At 39.1% G+C, this 21,460-nt stretch overlaps 1 long non-coding RNA gene across 1 annotated transcript in view; it reads right to left on the bottom strand.

The window, feature by feature from the left end:
• The window catches only part of LOC123930583, a 34,089-nt gene that overhangs the window by 11,181 nt on the left and 1,448 nt on the right, over positions 1–21,460 (bottom strand). The window lies entirely within an intron of this gene.

Below are 21,460 nucleotides of genomic sequence, written 5' to 3'. Positions count from 1 at the left end.
CTGGCAGGTCCCATTCCTTTCCAAAGCTCAGAAACGTATTTTTCACTTTCTTTGTGAAGCATCCCTCACCATTTTAAGCCACAGTGATGCCCCTTCCTGGAAATTCAACCACTGTCTTACTACTCACATGAAAACATCTGATTGTAACAGCTCAAGTTTGTATTTAGTTCTCGATTTACTTGGCATTTTTATTTATTGAGATCTTTGCTACCAAACTGGGTTTTGTACCTGGCACCTTGTATTTTTCTTATATACTTTACTATCCTGACCATAAGTCCTTGCACAAAGAAAATGCTCATTGAATATTTATTAAGTGAATGACTTTTATCTCACCCGGAAATGTATTATAAACTTCATGTATGTATGCCCTTAATTTGATTAGCAGAAGGTAGATAATTTCTATCATCAAAATCAGCCTGTAAGATATCAAAAAGAATTGTATTTCCATATTACTTGACATTGTCACGATTTTGTGTATGATCAGCTAATGGATTGCTTCAAGGAATAATACGTTAGACAACAGGGTTGAGCCTGATATGTGGCTAAAGCACAGGTTCAGGAACTCTGTTTTAAAAGTTTATCTACTGGTAATAAAGCTTGGTGAGATTAGTTCACATAAACATCTGAATAATATATTAACTTACCATAAGAAAGGTCATCATACAGGGTGACTAATCCACTTTAAACAAGTCATAGTTCAGAAGATGGCTCAGTGAGCCAACATAAGCAACCAGAAAGTGTTCAAAAAAGATCACCAGTCATTTCAATCTGTATTTTGGACTATAGGAGCTTTCCTCCTGGAGCTTAATAGCTGGAAAGTCTTAACTGTTCACGTAAGGTTAGAAATTAGGTAAGTCATAAAAGAAAAAGCTCATGCTTTTTAGAATTTGCCACAAAGTCAAGAATATCACGGGCCATTAGAAGTTAAATCAGTATGTGAGTACTACTCTAGGTCAGACATTTAACTGATAAGACTCCATCCCTACTTGTAGTAGCTTTATGTCATGGGCCCTGGATCCTACCACCTGGAGGAAACCTCGTGTTTGCTAAGGAGTAGTATCAGCAGCATACATGGTGTTTCCATGTCTCCAAGGTACAGGTGCCACTTGTTTTGTTTTTCATTTTGAATTTGGGCATTGTGAGAGAAATTCAGAGGCTGAATTTCAGAGGTTAGGTTCAGTGAATTCAAATCTCAAGGACCAGATGAATTCTATCCCAGGGTTCTGAAAGAATAATCAATCCAGTAGGACTGGATGGTGGCAGTAGAAAAGGTAGTCTTATCAAGGGAAAGCAGTTTTCCATTAAAGCCAAGAGACAGAAGGAGTATTTTGTTGCACGGATGAGAAAATAGGTGAGTTTGTTTTGAATCCGCAGGATTTCCAGAGGACACGGGGATAAAGAGCAAGAAGAGCTAGGGCTTAGGAGGATTGTAGGGTAGAATGGGAGAGGATGGCCACTTGGAGAGCCTTGTACTGGGGAAGTGCTGAGTATGATAGGGAAGTGAGGATTAATGGACCTTACAGGTCTTAGGCCATACTTGGAAATGATATTTGAGGACTGGCCCAAGGCAAAGGCCTAGGAGGCCTCAATTCTGAGGAAGGGAACAGTTCGCAACCAAGTCTGGGAATACATCTCTTTCTGTCCTAGCTGGTGTTAGAGACATAATGCTACTAGCAACTTTTATTCAAGTTTCTTTTGCTTATTCAACATATATTGATTGAGCATCTCTTATGTCCCAGGCATGATGCTTGATTCTAGGGGTGAGGTTATAATGATATGCGATAGGTACAGCCTCAGTCCACAGGAAGCATAAAACAGTGTGAGATATAGGCCAGTTGCAATGGTCTGAATGTGTTCCACCCACATTCATATGTTGCAATCCTAATCCCCAAGAGGACAGAATTTGGAAGAGAGTTCTTTGGGAAGTTATTACCCTTGAGAGTAGAGCCCTCATGAATGGGATTAATGCTCTACAAAACAGGTCCTCGAGAGAGCTTGCTTATTACCTTTTCTACCATGTGAGGTTACAATGAGAAGTCTGCAACCCCAAAGAGGGTCCTCACTCACCTCTGGAACCCAGACATTGGACTTCCAACCAGAACTGTTAGAAATAAATGTCTGTTGTTTACAACCCACCCCGTCTGTGATGTTTTGTTATAGTAGCCCAGATGGACCAAGAAAAAATATAAATGTAAGACAATTATATTTTATATTATGATAGGGGAAATTCAGAGTGTAATGAGAATATGAGTAATTGGGGTAGGACACATAACCCAACTTAGGAAGATCTAGGAATGCTTCATGGAGGGAATGCTGTATAAGCTGAAACCTAAAGTTCAAGTGTGAAGCAGCCAGATGAGGAGAAGGGGCAAAGAGCAGGTGAAGAAGAAGCAGGATTATTTTAGGCGGACGACTGCATATGTAAAGTCCCAGAGCAAGATGAAAAAAGGCTGAGACATTGAAAGAAGCTTGTTCCTGTCTTACAGGGTTGCCGTGAGGTTTAGCTGTGTCTGAAGAGAGTAAATGTCCCATATATGTCAGAAATTACTACTGTGCCTAGAGCATAAAACTGAGGTGAAAAATAAGGCTACGTGAATAAGCAGAAACCAAAGTAGAAGTCCTGTAAACCATGATACCAGGCATTTAGTCTTAATCCAGGAGTCATTGGTAAACCACTCACAGATGGTGAGTAGGACAGTAAATTCATGCGTTTTAGGAAGATGGGCCGAGACTAGCGGCAGGGAGACAAGACAGAGGATTGTTTTAACTGGTCTGAGTTAGATAGGGGCAGTGATGATGGAGAAACATGGATGGATTTCAAAAGATACTTAGAAGATAGATACATTAGTTTTCCTAGGACTGTATAACAAATGACCACAAACTTGGTGATAAGGATAGAAATTTGTTCTTTCACAGTTTTGGAGGCCAGAAATCTGAAATCAAGGTGTTGATTGGGCTTAGTGCTCTTTGGCCTTTGGCAACATGACTTCCATAGCTCCTTGCATCTTCTCAGGGGCCTGAACAGGGCCTTCTCTCCTGCTTTTGGGTCTCAGTTCTCCCTCTCCTTCCTCCTCTTCTTTCTTATATAAGGATACCAGTCATATGATCTCATCTTCAGATCCTTAACTTAATCACATCTGTAAAGATCCCATCTGCAAATAAGGTCACATTCACAGGTACCAGGGGGTCAGAACTTGGACATCTTTGTTGGGGGGCACAGTTTGATCCAATATAAAATTAATGGAACCTGATGATTGACTGGATTGGGAGTGTGGGAAGTTGAAGGAGAAGGAGAAACCAAGAATAGAATCCATGAACGCCTGGTTGAAAGTGATGGTACCATTCACTAAAATAAGTTAACAATGGAGGAAAAATAAGTTTGGAGAAGGAAGATGACATCTTTATTTTAAGGCGCTTGTGGAAACCTAAGTGAGGATCAAGTAAGCACTAGGTCATGTGAATTGTGAGCCCAACAGAGGGAGATGTGGGCTGGGTATGCAGATTAGGGTGCTAACTGGAGCTATGGACATGATTGCCAACGGAGAATGTGTAGAATAAGAAAAACCCAAATCAGAACCTGAGATGCACAGAATTTAAGGGTGGGACAAGAAGAGTAGCAGGGAAGTGGGAGAAAAACAGAGAAGTATGTCTTAGAAAAACTCAGGAAGAAAATTAAAGCAGGAGTGAGCTGTTTCTAAGGACTTTTGGAGAAACTAGAATGAATGAAAGGTAAGCAGTGCAAAGAGGGTAAAGAAATATTTCAGAAAGTTTGACTTTGAAAAGCAAGGGAGATTGGCAGCTGACCAGAGATGAATACAGAGGATTTTTTTTTTCTTCTGAGTTTTATTTAAAATGGGAGATACTTGTGGCTGCTAGGAAAAATGTATGCAGTTAGAGATTTGAATGTAAAGGCTAAGTCAAGGTCATTAAGGAGGCCGAACATACAGGAGACAAATTCAGAGAGGAAAAAAAAATCATCTACTTAAAGGGAGAAAGAGGGGAAAGAAGGGCTCTAGAAGTGCTAATTTGATGGCAGGAAGTCAAAAGTTTTTTTCATGGATTCATTGAAAAAATATTTTTGAATGCCTGGTATATGCCAGTCATTGTTCTAGATGTAAGCAATATAAAAAAATAAGTCCTCATCTTCTTAGAACTCACATTTCAGGTAGCAAGACACAGTAAATATATATGTATGTGTGTGTTTTACAATGCCAAGGTATGGTAAATGCTATGAGGAAAAATGAGTATGAGAGAGTTTTGGAAGGGTATCTTTAAATAGAGTGCCTAGGTTCAGCCTCTCTGAGGTGAGGAATGAGAAAGCAAGGCATGATGAATCTAGGCAGGAGGAGCATTCCAGGCAGAGCGAGCAACAGATAAAAAGGCCCTGAGGAAGGAGTGCACTTGGCAGGAGCAAAAAACAGCAATGGTACGAAAAGGGAGGAGAGAGGTACAAGAATGGTCGGCAGGAACCAGACCATGGAAGTCTCGTAGCTTTTGTTACGGACTTCAGATTCTTCGTCATCTCCTGTAAGAGTTTGAGCAAAGAAGTGACATGATAAAAAAATTTTTTTTAAGGATTTTATTTATTTGACAGAGTTCACAAGTAGGCAGAGAGGCAGGCAGGGAGAGAGAGGAGGAAGCAGGCTCCCTGCTGAGCAGAGAGCCCGATTCAGGACTCGATCCCAGGACCCTGAGATCATGACCCGAGCTGAAGGCAGAGGCTTAACCCACTGAACCACCCAGGCACCCGACATGATAAAATTTTTGAAAGAATACCATCTGCATGCATAGAGTAGATGGTGGGGAGAAGAATGGACGCAGGAAGTTGCTGTACCAGTCAGATGAGAGATGAGGATGGCTTGGACCAGGGGAGTCGTTACGGAGGGATAGGAAATAGTTGAATTTGGGATCTGTTATGAAAGTGAAGCCCACAGCACTCACTGATAGATTGAAAAAGGGATATCATATAAAAAAGAGTCTCTACACCTCAAATAGAACACTGACTAAGACGTAAATGATTCTTTCAAGTAAATCCTAGCCCAAGTGTGCAAAGAACATCCGGATGAGTGCATAATGCAGGGAGAAGGGAAGAAAATGTCTATCTGCTAGAGGTCCGTATGTCCTAGTTTTTTATGTCCTCTCTTTTAATCCTCTACCACCTTTGGTGATGTTAGGATTCTTAATTTTAGATATAAGAATTTTAAATTAAAAAATTTAATAATTTACTTAAATCATAGTTATTGTGTGACAGTTGATATGTGAATTTTAACTTGAGACTAACACCTAAGGTCTTTTCACACACTGTCCTCTAAAAATAAAAAGCAGAAAAATAAAACACTTTTATAATCCTTGTACTAATTTTAAATTTTAATTTATTTTCAAGTAAGATGGTATTTGAGGAAAAGCAGCTTTAGATGATAATTCAAAGTGTATTCATTTTGGGAGCAATTCTGAAAGATTTTTTGGGTTTTCTTAGGGCTTTAGAGGCTAATGGCCCTAGTTATTTCAGACTTTCAATTTCACTTCTTAAAGATTTATCACTGAGTACAATTTTTGCACTTATTAGCAATTATGCCATTTGGTTTTGAGCACAAAGATAGATGCAGCACTGGAGACTGTTTTCCCTGAGAATTTGGGCAAGAGCTAAAGAGAGAGGGGAAAAGTTCATGAACAAGTGTACCTAGTGATGTTAACTCTAAGCTTCTGGTTACCAAAAATTTAAGTAGGGAGCATAGCATGGATAAAACTAGCACAGGGGAACCCAAAAAAAGCCTATCCATAGTCCTAAATCTCTGACAGATGATTCTTTACTGTCTCCACTCTGGAACGATTCAATGTAAGGCTGTTCCTATCTGGACAAGATCCTTTACAAGGTACTAGGGGTCAAGTTACTTTGTTTCCTCACATTCCTCTCAGTAAATGTTTATACTTTCTTTTCAACCATGAGGAGCGTGACGTTGGGGATATGCTGAGCGCTGTCACCAAAAGCGCGGAGGGAAGAGTCACTGGGGTAGAGCAGCTGCAGGTGGGCCTCAGAGTGGCTGGCTCTGCCCCCACTGTGCAACTCACTCACTTTCTCTGAGCCTCAGGATCCTCACATGTTAAATGGGGATAAGTGAGAGTAAAAACGGGACCTACCTCATGAATTCCTATGAGAATACAATGAGATAATCCATGTAAAGTACTTAGAAAACTGGTTCAACAAATGTTTGTTACTAATAATAAGTTTCATCAGCAGCATGACTTCAGACAAGTGGCTTTAAATTTTTGCTTTATTTCCTCAGCTCTAAAATGGTGGATAGAACTAGGTGATACTGCTGGTTTCTTTACTTAGAATTATGATGTGTGCACTGTTTCTTAAAGTGACAGAAAAAGAAGTAAGAAACCTCTCTGCGGTAGCCACCAGGTGGCAACAGTGAAGAGTTTAACTGCTCTCCCATTTTGGAGAAAACTTCACTAATTTTTCAGGATACAAATTGAAAAAATAAAAAAAAAATTGTTTAATCATCCTTAATTCTTATTTCAAGGGAACCACTGTTAACATTTTGATTATAACCTTCCATCCAGGTTATTTCTTCACCTATGTATGTAAATTATTATTTTTAAATTTTATATAAATGAGGATACTATTGTATATCCTGTTTTATAATCAGCTTTTTATTTAACAAAGGAAATATACAAACACCTTCCATAGTAATTAATGTAATTCCATACTACATAATTCTGAAAGGCTCCGTGATATTCTCCAGGTATTTAAGCCATGATTTGCCTGAACCATCCTCTACTTGGGGAACACGAATTGTTCCTGTTGTTTTGGCATTACAGACATTGCTCTGATAAACAGCTTTGCCATATTATATAACTGTAAGGGCCTATTTAGCCAGAGCGATTCAATCCGGTTAAACAGTGATTTTGTTTATGCAGTAAAACAAACTGACTCCGCCCCCATCTCCCCAGGGAAACTTACTTAAAAGCAAGTCCAGGAAACCAGTAAAATATGGTCGACCAGTCCCTGATAACAGAGCCCAAATACAAGGGCGGGTCAGGTCAGGTGGAGGTAACAGAGCCGGAATGCAGGGATGAGTCGGGCCAGGTAGAGACATCCAGTCAGTGGGGCATGCATACTGTCTCCCTAGCTACCAAGGAGTGTGGGCCCTGCCTTTTGGGCTCCAATTCTGACCAAGGTGATAGGCTAGTTCAAATAGCTACTATGGGGTGAATTGTAATTCAATTGGCCACCCGTGTGTGACCTAGCATGACTGTGCAGCTTTCTCTGTGTGTTGCAATCTCATTGGCCACCTGTGTGTGGCCAGGCTCAACCACATGGCCTTTTGCTCAATGAAAGTTAGTCTGTGAGGCTGGGAAGGGTCGCCCTCTCTGTAAGAGGTGGCCTGTATGGTCGGTTTGATTCTCCATGCTTGGTGCGAAATAAAGCTTTGCTTGATTTTCGCTTTGTATCAGTCTCGCTCCTTTGATCCAGGACCTATCATTGGGGGACCTTTCAATAACTATTTTTTTGGAGAGATTTCTACAAGTGGAATGTCCGGGTTAAAGGATATACTTTTTTTTTTTTTTTTTTTTTAAGCTTTCAATACAATTTGGCTTTTCCCATGTTTTCTCGTCTGGGAGAGCAAGGTCCCTGATTAGTACCTTTCCTCAGAATTTAATTTACTATTTTACAATGCTTACTCTTTCTTACGAAATTTAAAATCTTTTTGTCAACTTTTGCCTTTCCCTTTTCCCTAAAGTTTTAGTTGGGATATTGTCTGTGTTAAATTTATAGATTAACTTGGGGTGAGTTTGCATCCTTAAAATACGCTTTTCCATTCAGCAACATGGTATGCTTTTTTATGTATTCAATTCTTCTGTCAGTAAAATTTGAACGTTAACTTAGTTTCCATATCTCATATGCCTATTTGCCTCTTTTTACAGGTCAAGTCCATATACAGATTCTTTTTTTTTTTTTTTAAGATTTTTATTTATCTATTTGACAGATACAGATCACAAGTAGGCAGAGAGGCAGGCAGAGAGAGAGAGAGGAGGAAGCAGGCTCCCTGCTGAGCAGAGCCCGACATGGGGCTCGATCCCAGGACCCCGAGATCATGACCTGAGCCAAAGGCAGAGGCTTTAACCCACTGAGCCACCAGGCACCCCATATACCGATTCTTAACCCCAAAATGCCTTGCTTTAATCTAGCCTAACTTCCCATTTCTTTTAATCTACTTGATTCTTCTGTTGTGCTGAGATCAAATGCCCTATATCTTTAACAGTTTTTCTAAACATTCCCTTTATCTTCTTACTCTAACCAAAAACCTAGCCATTTCTGGAAAACATGGCTTCCTCTGCAATACTTTTATTTATTTATTTTTTAAAGATTTTATTTATTTATTTTACACACAGAGAGACAGAACACAAGCAGGGGGAGCATCAGAGGGAGAAGGAGAGAGCCCCATGTGGGGCTCAATCCCAGGACCCTGGGATCATGACCTGAGCTGAAGGCAGATGGTTAACGATTAAGCCACCTAGCTGCCTCTCCTCTGCAGTACTCTTGAGTTGTGGTTTTTCGTTTTTGTTTTTAATCCCTCACTCCACTAAACAAAGGGCCTAAAGATGAGGTAGGTGGCTTGCTTGCTCCCTGTTGCCTATTCCACACCTTTCCTCTTCCTTCCAAAATCCTATTCCCTTAGGGGCATACTCTTATGCTACATTATCCATTCTCCCTTCTTGTGACAGTCACCTACTGGTCTGGCAGTCCCTTTGCGCTTATCACAGAAGAGTTCAGCATGTGATATCCTGCCTTTCTCTCCACCACTACTCCTGTCATTATTCTTGACCTCAGTAACCCATCCAGTACCTGATCTATGGCTCCACATGATCTGGCCTTTGCCTACTTCAACTTCTACATGCTGCCACTGTTAAGACAGAAACGGAGGTGTCTGAGAGTGTATCCTTCTTGTGAGCTGGCAGGGTGGCCTGCCACAGTTTCATACACATATACTGACAGAAGATACCAAACTCCTGGGCCAGGGATATAGAGGATTGGTTACGCATAGCAAATAGCATTTGCAGCAATATTTTATGTCAGCTCCTCATGTCTCAGTTCCCACAGGTGACAGGATGAGGGCCAGATGTTTGTGCAGTGGGCTGTATCACAGGAGAATAATCTGAATTTAGGAGACTAAGCTTTTATCAAGGCTGCTGGTTACTGGATCACTCCCCACTCAGGAGCAATTACTATCTTGAAATGCAAGCACATTTCCTCCAGAGAAGAGGAGAAGGGCATCTGTAGGTTTATTATCTTGGAATGTAGTAAACATTGGGGTTTTTTTTGCTAGGTATTTATATTACTATGCCCTTTCCCGCCCACAGAAGGCTACTTTAAACCTATCCAGTTTGATTGCCTGCTAAAACAAAAACATCAGCATTCTCAGTAGAATGTAAACAAGACCTAGAGTCTCACAGCAATACTCAAAATGTCGTGGATACACTCCGCAATTGTTAAGCATACGAAGAACCAGGAAATTTTCAATTTATGTGGGGAAAAAAAAGATGCTAACAATCGAGAAAACAGAGATGATGGAATTATCTTAGAAAAGCCTTAAAGCAGTTATTTGTTGGGAGATAATTCTCCATCGATCTCCTGTATTTCCACATGTCCTTTCAGGCAAAGACATTAACAGCTTTTTTCCTGGGCTGTCTTTTCAGGGATGCTTGTATAGCAAACATCCTTGAAAAATAGAGATAACATCTTCCTCTGAGGATAAAAGTAGATTTTGTTTGCTGTCCGGGATGAAAAAAGATCGCATCTGTCTCCAGGGCACAGGTGGATAGGTTTGCTAGCCCCTCATTAGGGGAGTTTCCCATAGAGTTCCTCTCTTGTAACGGAACTCTCTTCAGGTACAGGTATCACCTTGTCCTCCAGGCATCACTCTGTGGAAAGTGGGACTCAGGAAACTGGCATAAATGCTGAAGCTTTGCTTCCTGCTACTGCTGTGGGTAACAGATAGTTCTTTGTTTTGGACCCAGGATATTTCTGCCACTATCTATGAAACTGTGGACAGCCTAACTTATTAATTTGCAGGTAAGGTAAAACGTCAGGCCCTTCAAAGTTCTTGACTATTATAAAAATTCTCTTACAAGTCAGTCTCCTGGCTGGCTCAGTCTGTCTAGCATCTGACTTTGGCCCAGGCCATGATCTTAGGGTCCTGTGATTGAGCCCTGCATCAAGCCCTACCCCACCCCACCGGACTCCACACATGGCAGGGAGTCTGCTTATTCCTCGGCCCCACCCCAACTCGTGCTCTTTCTCAAATAAAATCTTTAAAAAGATGTTCTCTTATAAGCAATCAAAACCACTTTTGAAACCAATGAAAAAATACAAAGTATCAGCAAAGATATGAAAAATATAATGAAAACCAAATGATTATTTGAGAATTGAAAACTATAGTAGCCAAAATTTTAAAAACTCAATGAGGTAGTCTCAGAAGCAGAGTGGAGATGACAGATAAAAGTGGTAGTGAACTTGCAAATAAATCAATAGAGATTACCCAATCTGAACGACAGAGAGAAAAAAAAAATACTGGCTTAACAGTGAATGCAATCTGAGGGATTGTGGGACAATAACAAAAAGGGTTGAAAATAAGTTTTTAAAAATTTTTACTTATTTGTCAGAGAGAGAAAGAGAGCATGAGTGCAAGTACACAGAGGCAGGGGGAGAGGCAGGCAGAGGGAGGGAGAGAAGCAGACTCCCTGCCAAGCAAGGAGCCCAAAGTGGGGCTTGATCCCAGGACTCTGGGATCATGACCTGAGCAGCAGGTAGGCACTTAACTGAATGAGCCACCCAGGTATCCTGCTGAAAATAAATTTGAATAAATAATTAATGAAAAGTCTTAGATTTGGCAAAAGACAAAAATAGGTACAACAAAGCCCAAACATGATGAACGTGAAGAAATCTCTGCCCAAATACATGATAATTGAACTGAAAAATAAAGACAAAGTCTTGAAAGAAGCCAGAAGAGTACAATGTATTATCTTCAGGGTAACAATTTGCAGATTTCTTCTTATCAGGAGTCATGTAGTCCAATAGAAAGTGGCACACGATTTCTTAAGTGCCGAAAGAAAAGAATGGTCAACATGTAATAGTATATCCAGTGAAAATATCCTCCAGAAATTAAGATGGAATAATGGCATTCTCAGAGAAAGAAAATTTAAAGAATTCATTGCCAGCAGACCTGTTCTAAACAAATTGCTAAAGGAAATTCTTCAGACCCTGGAAAGAAACTTGAAACATCAGGAATGCAAAGAAGAGCACCAGAAATGGTAAATGTCTGTATAAATATAGAAGACCATTCTCCGTTTGAGATCTTTAAAATATGTTTGACATAGGAAGCAAAATTTACATTTCCTCATGGAGTTTTCAACATATGTAGATGCAACTGATGACAACTATAACATAAAGAGGATAGGTTGTACGGGCCTATTATGATGGTAGAGTTTCTGCATTTCACTTAAAATGGAAAAAAAAATTTTTTTAATTTTTTTAAAATTAAAAAAAAAATTGTGTTGATTCTAAGTAGGTTTTAAAAACACAAATACATATATTTGCATTCCTTGAACCTCATTTTTGTGTCAGGGTCTTTGTAGTTGCTTCTCCCTTTGCCTGAAAACCCATCACATCATATATATTCATCACCCGCTCCCTCACCTAGTGGGGCTTCTGCATAAATACTAGTTCCTCAAAGAAGTCTTCCCTTAACCACTCACATGAAATGCCACTTCTTCCAGTCATGCTCTCACAGCTTATCTTGCTCTATTTTACTTCTTTCATTTATCATTAGCCAAAATTTATGATATATGTATTTTTAAAGATTTATTTATTTGAGACAGAAAGAGAGTGTGGTGGAGAGGGGCAGAGGGAGAGAGAGTCCTAAGCTCCCGGTTGAGCATGGAGCCCAATGCAGGGCTTGACCCTGAGATCATAAGCTGAGCTGAAACCAAGAGTCGGACACCCCAACCACTGTGACACCCAGGCACCCCTTATTATATTTTTGTTAAAATGTTTTTCTCCTCTAGCATACAGGCTTTCTATGAAGGTAATGTTTTACCTCACTGACTTAGTTTACCTGGTGCCTAGGCCAGTGTACTGATATTTATGTATGTATGTATGTATGTATGTATGTATGTATGTATTTATTTATTTATTTATTTATTTATTTATTTATGTATGTATGTATTTATTTATTTATGTATTTATTTATTTATGTATTTATTTATGTATGTATTTATTTATTTATTTATTTATTTATTTATTTATTTATTTATTTGCTTAGCCTGTCAAGAATTGAGAAGGTTGCCTGGAAATTTGCCACAAAAATCTGTAGTTTTTTTCTTGTAGATATTCCAAGTCCATTTTATTAGTTACAAACAGGTTTAGAATTATTTTATCTTTCTGGTGAATGAAACCTTTTTTCATTAGATAATGATCCTTTCTATTTCTAATGTTTTTGTCTTAAAATCTTTTTCTCTGATATTAATATAGGTAGTTGAGTTTTCTTTGGATTAGGATTTGTCTGATATGTTTTTCTATCCCATATCTTCTGTTTAGGTCCTTATGTTTTGAGTGTCTTGTACATGGCAAATAACTAGATTTTTTCCTCTTTATTTCAATGTGACAAATTTTATCTTTTAATTAGTAAATTTAAGACACATATCTATTGTGATTTTTGATATATTTGGACTTGTTTTTACATCTTACTTTTTAAATTTGTGTTTGCCCTTGCGCTTTTTTTTCCCCCTTTTTCGAAGCAATTTTTTTTTCACCCTTTTATTTGCAGTTTTTTAAACTGAGTTTTTGGCTAGATTTTTTTTTTTTTTTTAATTTTTTTTTTTTTTTCTTTTTTACAGATAGAGAGAGAGAGAGAGAGAGAGAGATTACAAGTAGGCAGAGCAGCAGCCGGAGAGGGGAGGAAGCAGGCTCCCTGCCAAGCAGAGAGCCCGATACGGGGCTCGATCCCAGAGACCCTGAGATCATGACCCGAGCTGAAGGCAGAGGCTTAACCCACTGAGCCACCCAGGCGCCCCAAGCTAGATTTTTTTTTAATTCCATTTTTTCTCCATTTATTGGGAATTCATAATTCTATATTCTTTTTTAGAAGTTTTCTTATAACTCTAACTTTAAAAATATAAAGGTAAACAGCATATTAATCCTCCTTCCAAACAAAACAATAATCTTAGAATAATTTAACTCCATTAACGACTCATCCTCTCAATACCTACATGCTATTGATATTCAAGATATTAGTTATGTTTTTTAAATCTCATAGTTCAGACTTTTTTTTCCTTAAGGCAGTGTTTGGATTGACTGGCTTTTTTTTTTTTTTTTTAAGATTTTATTTTTTTATTTGTCAGAGAGAGAGAGAGCGAGAGCGAGCACAGGCAGACAGAGTGGCAGGCAAAGACAGAGAGAGAAGCCAGCTCCCTGCCCAGCACGGAGCCCGATGTGGGACTCGATCCCAGGACACTGGTATCATGACCTGAGCCAAAGGCAGCCGCTTAACCAACTGAGCCACCCAGGCGTCCCGGATTGACTGGCTTTTTTACTGTTTGATTCATTCACCATTCTCCCTTGTATCTCAAACATTCTTTTAGGATAATTTCCTTCTTAAATTTTTTTTAAAAGCTCTCACAAAGTATTTATGTTCAGCTTTGTACTAAATGTTTTATTTTCTATTAACTAATCCTCATTTAACAATTCTATGAAATATATACTATTATTGTCAACATTTTACAAATGAGAAAACTGAAGCCCAAAGATGTTAACTCACTTTTCTAATGCCCTACAACTAGCAAATGACAGAATAGGGATTTGCATGTAGGCGGTCTCCAAAGTAAATATCCTTAACCTCTAGGAAATCCTGCTACTCAAATCTATTATTTGGGAGTTCCCTTAATGCAGGCCTCTGAGGTAAACTCTCAGTTCTCACTTACCTTTAAATGTTTCGATTCCAGCCTTGTTCTTGAAAGATAGTTTAGTTAAGTACACAACTTAGTTGTTCATTATTTTCCTTCAGCATTGGAAATCAGAAGTTAATGGAATTAACTTCTGATTTCCACTGATGCTGATAAGAAATCCACTGTGGTTTTGTTTTAAGATTTTTATTTATTCGGGGGCGCCTGGGTGGCTCAGTGGATTAAGCCGCTGCCTTCGGCTCAGGTCATGATCTCAGGGTCCTGGGATCAAGCCCCGCATCGGGCTCTCTGCTCCATGGGGAGCCTGCTTCCTCCTCTCTCTCTCTGCCTGCCTCTCTGCCTACTTGTGATCTCTCTCTCTGTCAAATAAATAAATAAATAAATAAATAAATCTTAAAAGATTTTTATTTATTCGTCAGAGAGAAAGAGAGGGAGAGACTGAGCAAGCAGGGGGAGTGGCAGGCAGAGGGAGAATCAGGCTCACCGCTGAGCACGGAGCCCAGCGTGGGACTCCATTCCAGGACTCTGGGATCATGACCTGAACCAATGGCTGACGCTTAACAGACTAAGCCACCCAGGCATCCCTCATTGTGGTTTTATTTGCTGGGTTTTGGCAAGTGATCAGTCCTTTCTCTCTGGCTGCTTTTAGGATCTTTTTTTTGTGAATTCTTCAGTTTCTTTATAGTGTGTTATTATGCATTTCTTTTTATTTATCCTGTTTTGGTTATGTGATTCTTGAACCTCTGGGTTCATGTTTCTCATCATTACTGCAAAAGTCATGGTACTGTTTCTTTAAATGTTGCCTCTTATTATAGCAGTGGTTACCAATGGGAGGTAAGGGGACAGGGTTTGACTGACAGGGGACATGAGGGAACTTTCTGGGGTGATGGATATGTTATTATTTTTTTTTTCCTAGGAGGCTACACTCCCAGCATGGAGCCCAACACAAGATTTGACTGAGCTACTTTGGTGCCCCATATGTTTTATTTTTTGATAGGCATTTGTGTTATACCAGTATATGTACTTGTAAAAGCTCAGGGATTGATGCATTTAAGACTTGTGCATTTTATTGTACTTAAATTTTACCGGGGTGTGTGTATGTGTGTGTGTGTAAAAAACCCTATAACACAATATTGGACACTAGTTAATGGTAAACATCTTAAGGGCGAGGACTACAAATGTACTATGAAATGCATCAAAAAATATAATGCTTTGATGGATGGGTAGGAGAATAGATAAATGATATAGTGTATGAAATAAAATGTTAGTTCTAGGATCTTGGTGGTGGATTTGAATATTTGCTGTAAAATTTTTCCCACTTTACTCTATGTTGAAGTTTCGTAAAATGTTGAGGAAAAATACTGCTTCTCTTTTATTATGTCCTCCTTTGATTCCAGTTAGTTATGTGATAGACTCTCTCATCCTAGCCTCCATCCTTTTTGTTTGTTTTTAAAGATTATTTATTTGAGGGGCACCTGGGTGGCTCAGATAGTTAAGCATCTGCCTTGTCTCAGGTCATGATCTTTCGGTCCTGGGATCGAGCCCCACACTGGACTCCCTGTTTGGCAGGGAGTCTGCTTTGCCCTCTCCCCTCTGACCCTCCTCCCTGCTCATGCTTGCTCACTCTAATAAATTTAAAAAAACCTTTATAAAAAAAGTTATTTGAGTGACCAATGTTGGGGCAAAGGAAGATGGAGAGGTAGAGAGACTCTGCACTGACCATGGAGCCTGACATGGGGGTCCATCTTGCAACTGAGATCATGAACTGAGCCAAAACTGAGTTGGATGCTTAACCAGCTATGCCACTCAGGCACCCCCTAGCCTCCATCTTTTAATATCTTTTCCATATTTTTAGTTCCTTGTCTTTCTGTAGTATATTCTAGATAATTTCTTCAGGTGTATCTTCTCATTTATTAATTCTCTCTTCATCTATATCTAATTTATTCTTTAATATTTCCACTGAGTTTTGTCATTCCGGTAATTTATTTTTCTTGTCTAGAAATTCTCCCCTCTCCTACCTGCCTCTCAATCTGCCTGTTCTTTCTTGCTAGTCTTTTGCTCATCTTTGTGATTACATCTTGTACTTTTTGAAACTTTTGGGACATAGATATTCTATACTCTGTATCTTTCAATTCTACTCTCTAGGGCCTTGGAGTTATATATCTACTGAATGTTATTCCTACAGATATCCATATGGTTTCTTTGTGTTTGGAGGTATTTGATTGTGAGCTCATTGCTTGACCTTAATTTTGAAAGTCCTCTTGACCTAAATTGGGGATGTTTTCTTCCAGAGAGATTTTGTTTCTTTTTCTGCTTGTAGCCAGGGAGCAACACAGACTTCATATTAATTCAGTTCTTTATGGGAGGGTGAGGATATTCTATGTATGGCTTTGTCACTTGCAGCTAATCCAGGGTTGTGTGTCTGGATTGCAGCTGTTATAGACACATGTCCTCCTGTCTGCTTGTTGATCAGCCTGTGCCAAGGGTTTGAGGGTGTGATGGTAGTGGGGATTCCTTAGGACTTTCTCAGTCTCCTGGGGACCAGTGATGCCCTTTAGTGTGTGTCTCATGCAGATTATAGCTGTTTGGCATCAGGGTTCCTCAAAGAACCTTACCAGCCATACTTCTAGAATAAAATGTTCAATATCCTTTATTAGTATCCTATTCCTAATTTACCAAGGATTTTAAAATTAGACATGACTGTTAAATTTTGTATCAAATACTTTTTTAGCATCTATAGATGTAGCATCTCCTCTAAGCTTTTATTAAGAATTGTTCTATCTCCTAGATTCACTGCTTGTCCTAAAACTGGAACTAAGCTCTTTAAACATTTTTTCTTGGCTAGCTGACACAGTGTGAAGCTGTCAGTAGAAGATGCTGGAAAGAACTTTCCTTCCTAGTTCTTGCTTTCTTAGCTGGCACTTGCAAACACAAAGCCTCTCTAGCAACCCCTATCCTGCACTGCCTACTTTTCCTTTGCCTGGCTCCTGTAGTGCAAGTGGCTCCCGCAGCACAAGGCTCCAGAGGTATGGGCAATTTCTCCAGCACCCAGCAGCTCCCGCATATCCACCTTTAGACTGTTTTGTCTGCAAGATACCTACCTATGAACAGCTTTTCTGGTACCCTAGAGGATGGACTTTCAGCAAGTTCCAAAGAGTGGATTACCATCGTGTTTCACTGGCACAGTACTACAGCAAATCCTTTACCAGTCATTAAGCCAGGGCCTTGTCCTGTGTAACAAGGTCTAGATCTCAGCCTGGAGCTGGGGGCCGGGTGTGTGTATGGAGGGGTGCTTTGGGGATCTCCACTTAGGAAGAGCAACTGCTTCTTATATCTGATATGCCGATAATAGAGTTCTCTTTATTTTCTACCAGCTAATCCCTTGTTACCGCAATCCCATCATAGTTAATAATTGTTTATATTAAACACTACATGGCCAAATTCCTATGTGGTTTCTATTTCCTGACTGGACCTTGATTGATAGAATTTTCAGTTATTTTTACATTTATTGAGAAGGTTAAAAAAAAAAATCTCCCAATTTGTGGTCTGTCTTGGTGAATCTTCCATGTGCATTTTGAAATAAATGCATATTCTGCCATTGTTTGATGTAATTTCCTCTGATTAGGTCATTGGGTTGATAATATTGTTAAAGTCTTCTTTATCATTACAGATTTCAAAAATCTACTTGTTTAAAAGATTTTCAAATCTTTTTCAAATACCAAGAAGGAAACATTGAAATCTTAGCTATAATTTTGGATTTGTCTATTTCCCTTTTCTATCAGTTTTTACTTCATGTATTTTAAGCTTTCTTGCTCTCTCTTCTTGATGAATTGATCTTTTTATATTATGAAATGCCTCTCTTTATCTCTTTCTAAAGATAGGCCAAATTCCTTTTCCTGAAGTCTACTTTGTCAGACTTTAGTAGATATTCCAGCTTTATTCTGTTTGTTTATCTTTTTCCATCATTTTACTTTGAACTTGTCTTTGTCTTCATGTTGATGATGCCTTTTTTTTGGTAAGCATTAGTACATAATTAGGCCTTGCTTTTCTATTTAGGGAGGTATGTCTTCCTTTTAATTGCAGTGTTTAGACCATTTACAATTAATTTTTGATATATCATTTTCTATTTGTTCAATCTACATCTTTCTTTTTCTTCTTGTCTTCTTTTGGATTAATTTGTAGTATTTCATTTTATTTCTCTGTTGGCTGCTTCTGTGTTTTACTAGAGCTGTTGTTTTAAGTTTTACCATATGAATCTTTAACGTATCACAGTTTACCTTCAAGTTAAATCATACTACAACACACATAAGATATACAGTGGAAGCTTAAACAATGCAGGGGTTAGAGGTGCCAACCCCTTTTTTCTCTGGTATTCTGTTCAACAGGTTTCACAAATTGGGTCTGTTAACCACAGTATCTTTAGCAACTCATATAGTGCCTGTTTTTTATGTGGTAGGTGCTCAATAAAATATTTTTATGAATACGGAGTTAAACATAGTATTCTCTTATATTTAAAATTCCTGGGGTGTCTGGGTAGCTTAGGTGGTTAAGCATCTGCCCTCAGCTTCGGTCATTGTCCCCAGGGTCTTGGGATCATGTTGAGCTCCCCTGCTCAGCAGGGAGTCTGCTTCTCTCTCTGTCCCTCCATGTCCCCTTGCTTGTGCTCGTGCATGTGCTCTAATAAATAAATCTTTAAAAAGTAAAAATAAAATTCCCTTTAGGGGTGTCTGGCTGGCTCAGTCAGTAGAGCGTGTGACTCTTGATTTGTCAGTTTTTGAGTTCAAGCCCCACACTGTAGAGCTTATTTAAAAAAAAAAAATCCCTCTGAATCTAACTCCTTTTTCATTCTTCACATATTCTGATTTAAAAGTCTTTGCTATTTTTGTTTTGCCATATTTTATTGATGATTTCAAAGAACCAGCTCTTTCCTTTTTATTTTATTTTATTTTTTTTTAAAGACTTTATTTATTTGACAGAGAGAGATCACAAGTAGACAGAGAAGCAGGCAGAGAGAGAGGAAGGGAAGCAGGCTCCCTGCCGAGCAGAGCAGAGAGCTGGATGTGGGGTCGATCCTAGGACCCTGGAATCATGACCTGAGCTGAAGGCAGAGGCTTTAACCCACTGAGCCACCCAGGCGCCCCAGCTCTTTCCTTTTTGACGTGTTTTATTTTTCTGGATTTAATTCTAAAACTCAGTAAGCTAACCTATAAAATGGTAGTAGTAATTTACTGTTTCGGTACTAAAATGAAACTCTGCTATTTATACTATAGTATCTTTTTTTTTTTTTAAGGATTTTATTTATTTGACAGAGTTCATAAGTAGGCAGAGAGGCAGGCAGAGGGTGGGGAAGCAGGCTTCCCACCGAGTAGAGAGCCCAATGCTGGGCTTGATCCAGGACCCCAAGATGATGACCTGAGCCAAAGGCAGAGGCTTAACCCACTGAGCCACCCAGGTGCCCCTGCAGTATCTACTTTATATTTGGGGTTACTATTAAACACAGTGGTATGTTAATGTGGTGGAGGCCCATAAGACCAATTCTGTACTTCTCTGGGGAATTAAGAGTTCTCTCTTTACTGACTCCTACTATCAGCTGGGATGGACAGCTAACCAGAATTGAGAAAAGTCCTGATATAGGCCGGTGGTTTTCAGTGACAGCAGGGAGGGGCCACAGATTTGCCCCTCAGGGGCATTTGGTAATGTCTACAGAGGGTTTAGGTTATTACAACTAGGAGTGGAATAGTACTGGCATATATTTGGTGGTAGCCAGGGATGCTGCTGAACATCCTACAATACTCAGGTCAGCTTCCCACAACAAAGAATTACTGGCTCAAAATGTCCTCAGGGCAGAAACTGAGAAACCTTTACCTGGGCAAGTAAGAGAACTCTCCTTTATCCTCTGTGCTCAGTCCTGAACATATGAGTGTAATTGCCTAGGAGCTATTCCATGGTAAGATCAGTTTAAAAATGGCCTCTGCCACAGGGAAGCAGCATCTCTGCAGAAAAAGCTGAAAATAAGTAATTATACTCTGTACATAAGTATCCTTATTTTGTGGTTCTAATATTCATTCACTTTTTTCCATTAGAAAAGTATTTTTATTTTTTTAAAAGATTATTTATTTATTTATTTATTTGACAGAGATCACAAGTAGGCAGAGAGGCGGGCAGAGAGTTGAGGAAGCAGGCTCCCCGCTGAGCAGAGAGCCTGACTCGGGCTCCATCCCAGGACCCTGGGATCATGACCTGAGCCAAAGGCAGAGGCTTTAACCCACTGAGCCACCCAGGCGTCCCAAAAAGTATTTTTAAACATACATCTAAATAAATACCCTAAATTATAAATTTATAAACCTAAATAAGTACCCTAAACCGTTGATAATGTTAGTTTTTTTTTTTAAAGATTTTATTTATTTATTTGACAGAGATCACAATAGGCAGAGAGGTGGGGCGGGGGGGCAGGCTCCCCGATGAGGGGAGAACTCTATGAACCCGATGCAGGGCTCGATCCCAGGACCCTGAGATCATGACCTGAACCAAAGGCAGAGGCTTAGCCCACTGAGCTACCCAGGTGCCCCTAAAATGTTCCAGTTTTAAGTTGCTAAAAGTTCAAATTTAGTCTCTTCTCAGCTATATTGCAAAGTATTAAGAAAAAGTTACATGCTGATACTTTGAGGTCAAGTGGTACTGCCAGCAAATAGAGAAGAATTCCAAGAAAAAAAATGAATTTTCAGAAAACAGGGCTGCATAATCCATCCACTCTTCAAATAGCAGAATCTCCAAGTATCAACCTGGAGGTTCTGGGATTATTCAGTTAAGAAGAGTGACATACTTCAGTCACACATAGTCTCTGAAACTTAAAACTGAAAATATAAAATGCTTCATAACGGTGTCAAGTGTCTATAGTATTTCTTCTATTTAAGTAGTGCTGAAATGTGTATAATTGGTAAAGGGTTCAAACAGACAAAGTTTATGCAAAAAATTTTCTCACTTCATTAATTTATTCATCATTTGCTGAAAAGCAGTGAGCTTTCCATCAGTACTCAAGAGCTGACAATCTGGCTGATAAGACACAACACAGAATTATGGAACTTAAACAGTGAAGACAGTATTCAAAGACCAAATAAGCAATACCCCCAAAAGCAAAGAACATTCTGAACTGAAGTCATCAGGAAAAGCTTCACAGAGGTGAAACTTTTGAAGTAAGAATAGGATTTGGATAAACAGACAAAATAAATTTCTAATACAGTTTAGTAAGAGCTAAACTGAAAAAGCTAGAATACAAAAGAAAAAGGGTCTTAGGATGCAAGGATGCTAATGCTTTTTTTTACTCATCCTTTGCAATTATCTAATTATCCAGAGCTTTGAATTCTTCAACTGGTTTTTGTCCTAAATCTTCAGCTCCTTTGAATGGGACAGGTAGAGTAAATTAGAGGAATATATTTCAAGGCCTTTTAATAGTGTCTGGGATGATCAATCCTCACAGAAATAACCTCACAGA

Source organism: Meles meles, chromosome 2 (assembly GCF_922984935.1).
Source record: "Meles meles chromosome 2, mMelMel3.1 paternal haplotype, whole genome shotgun sequence".
Taxonomy (NCBI): Eukaryota; Metazoa; Chordata; class Mammalia; order Carnivora; family Mustelidae; genus Meles; species Meles meles.
Note: the sequence above shows the minus strand (reverse complement) of the source record. Positions and strands in the feature narration are given on the sequence as shown.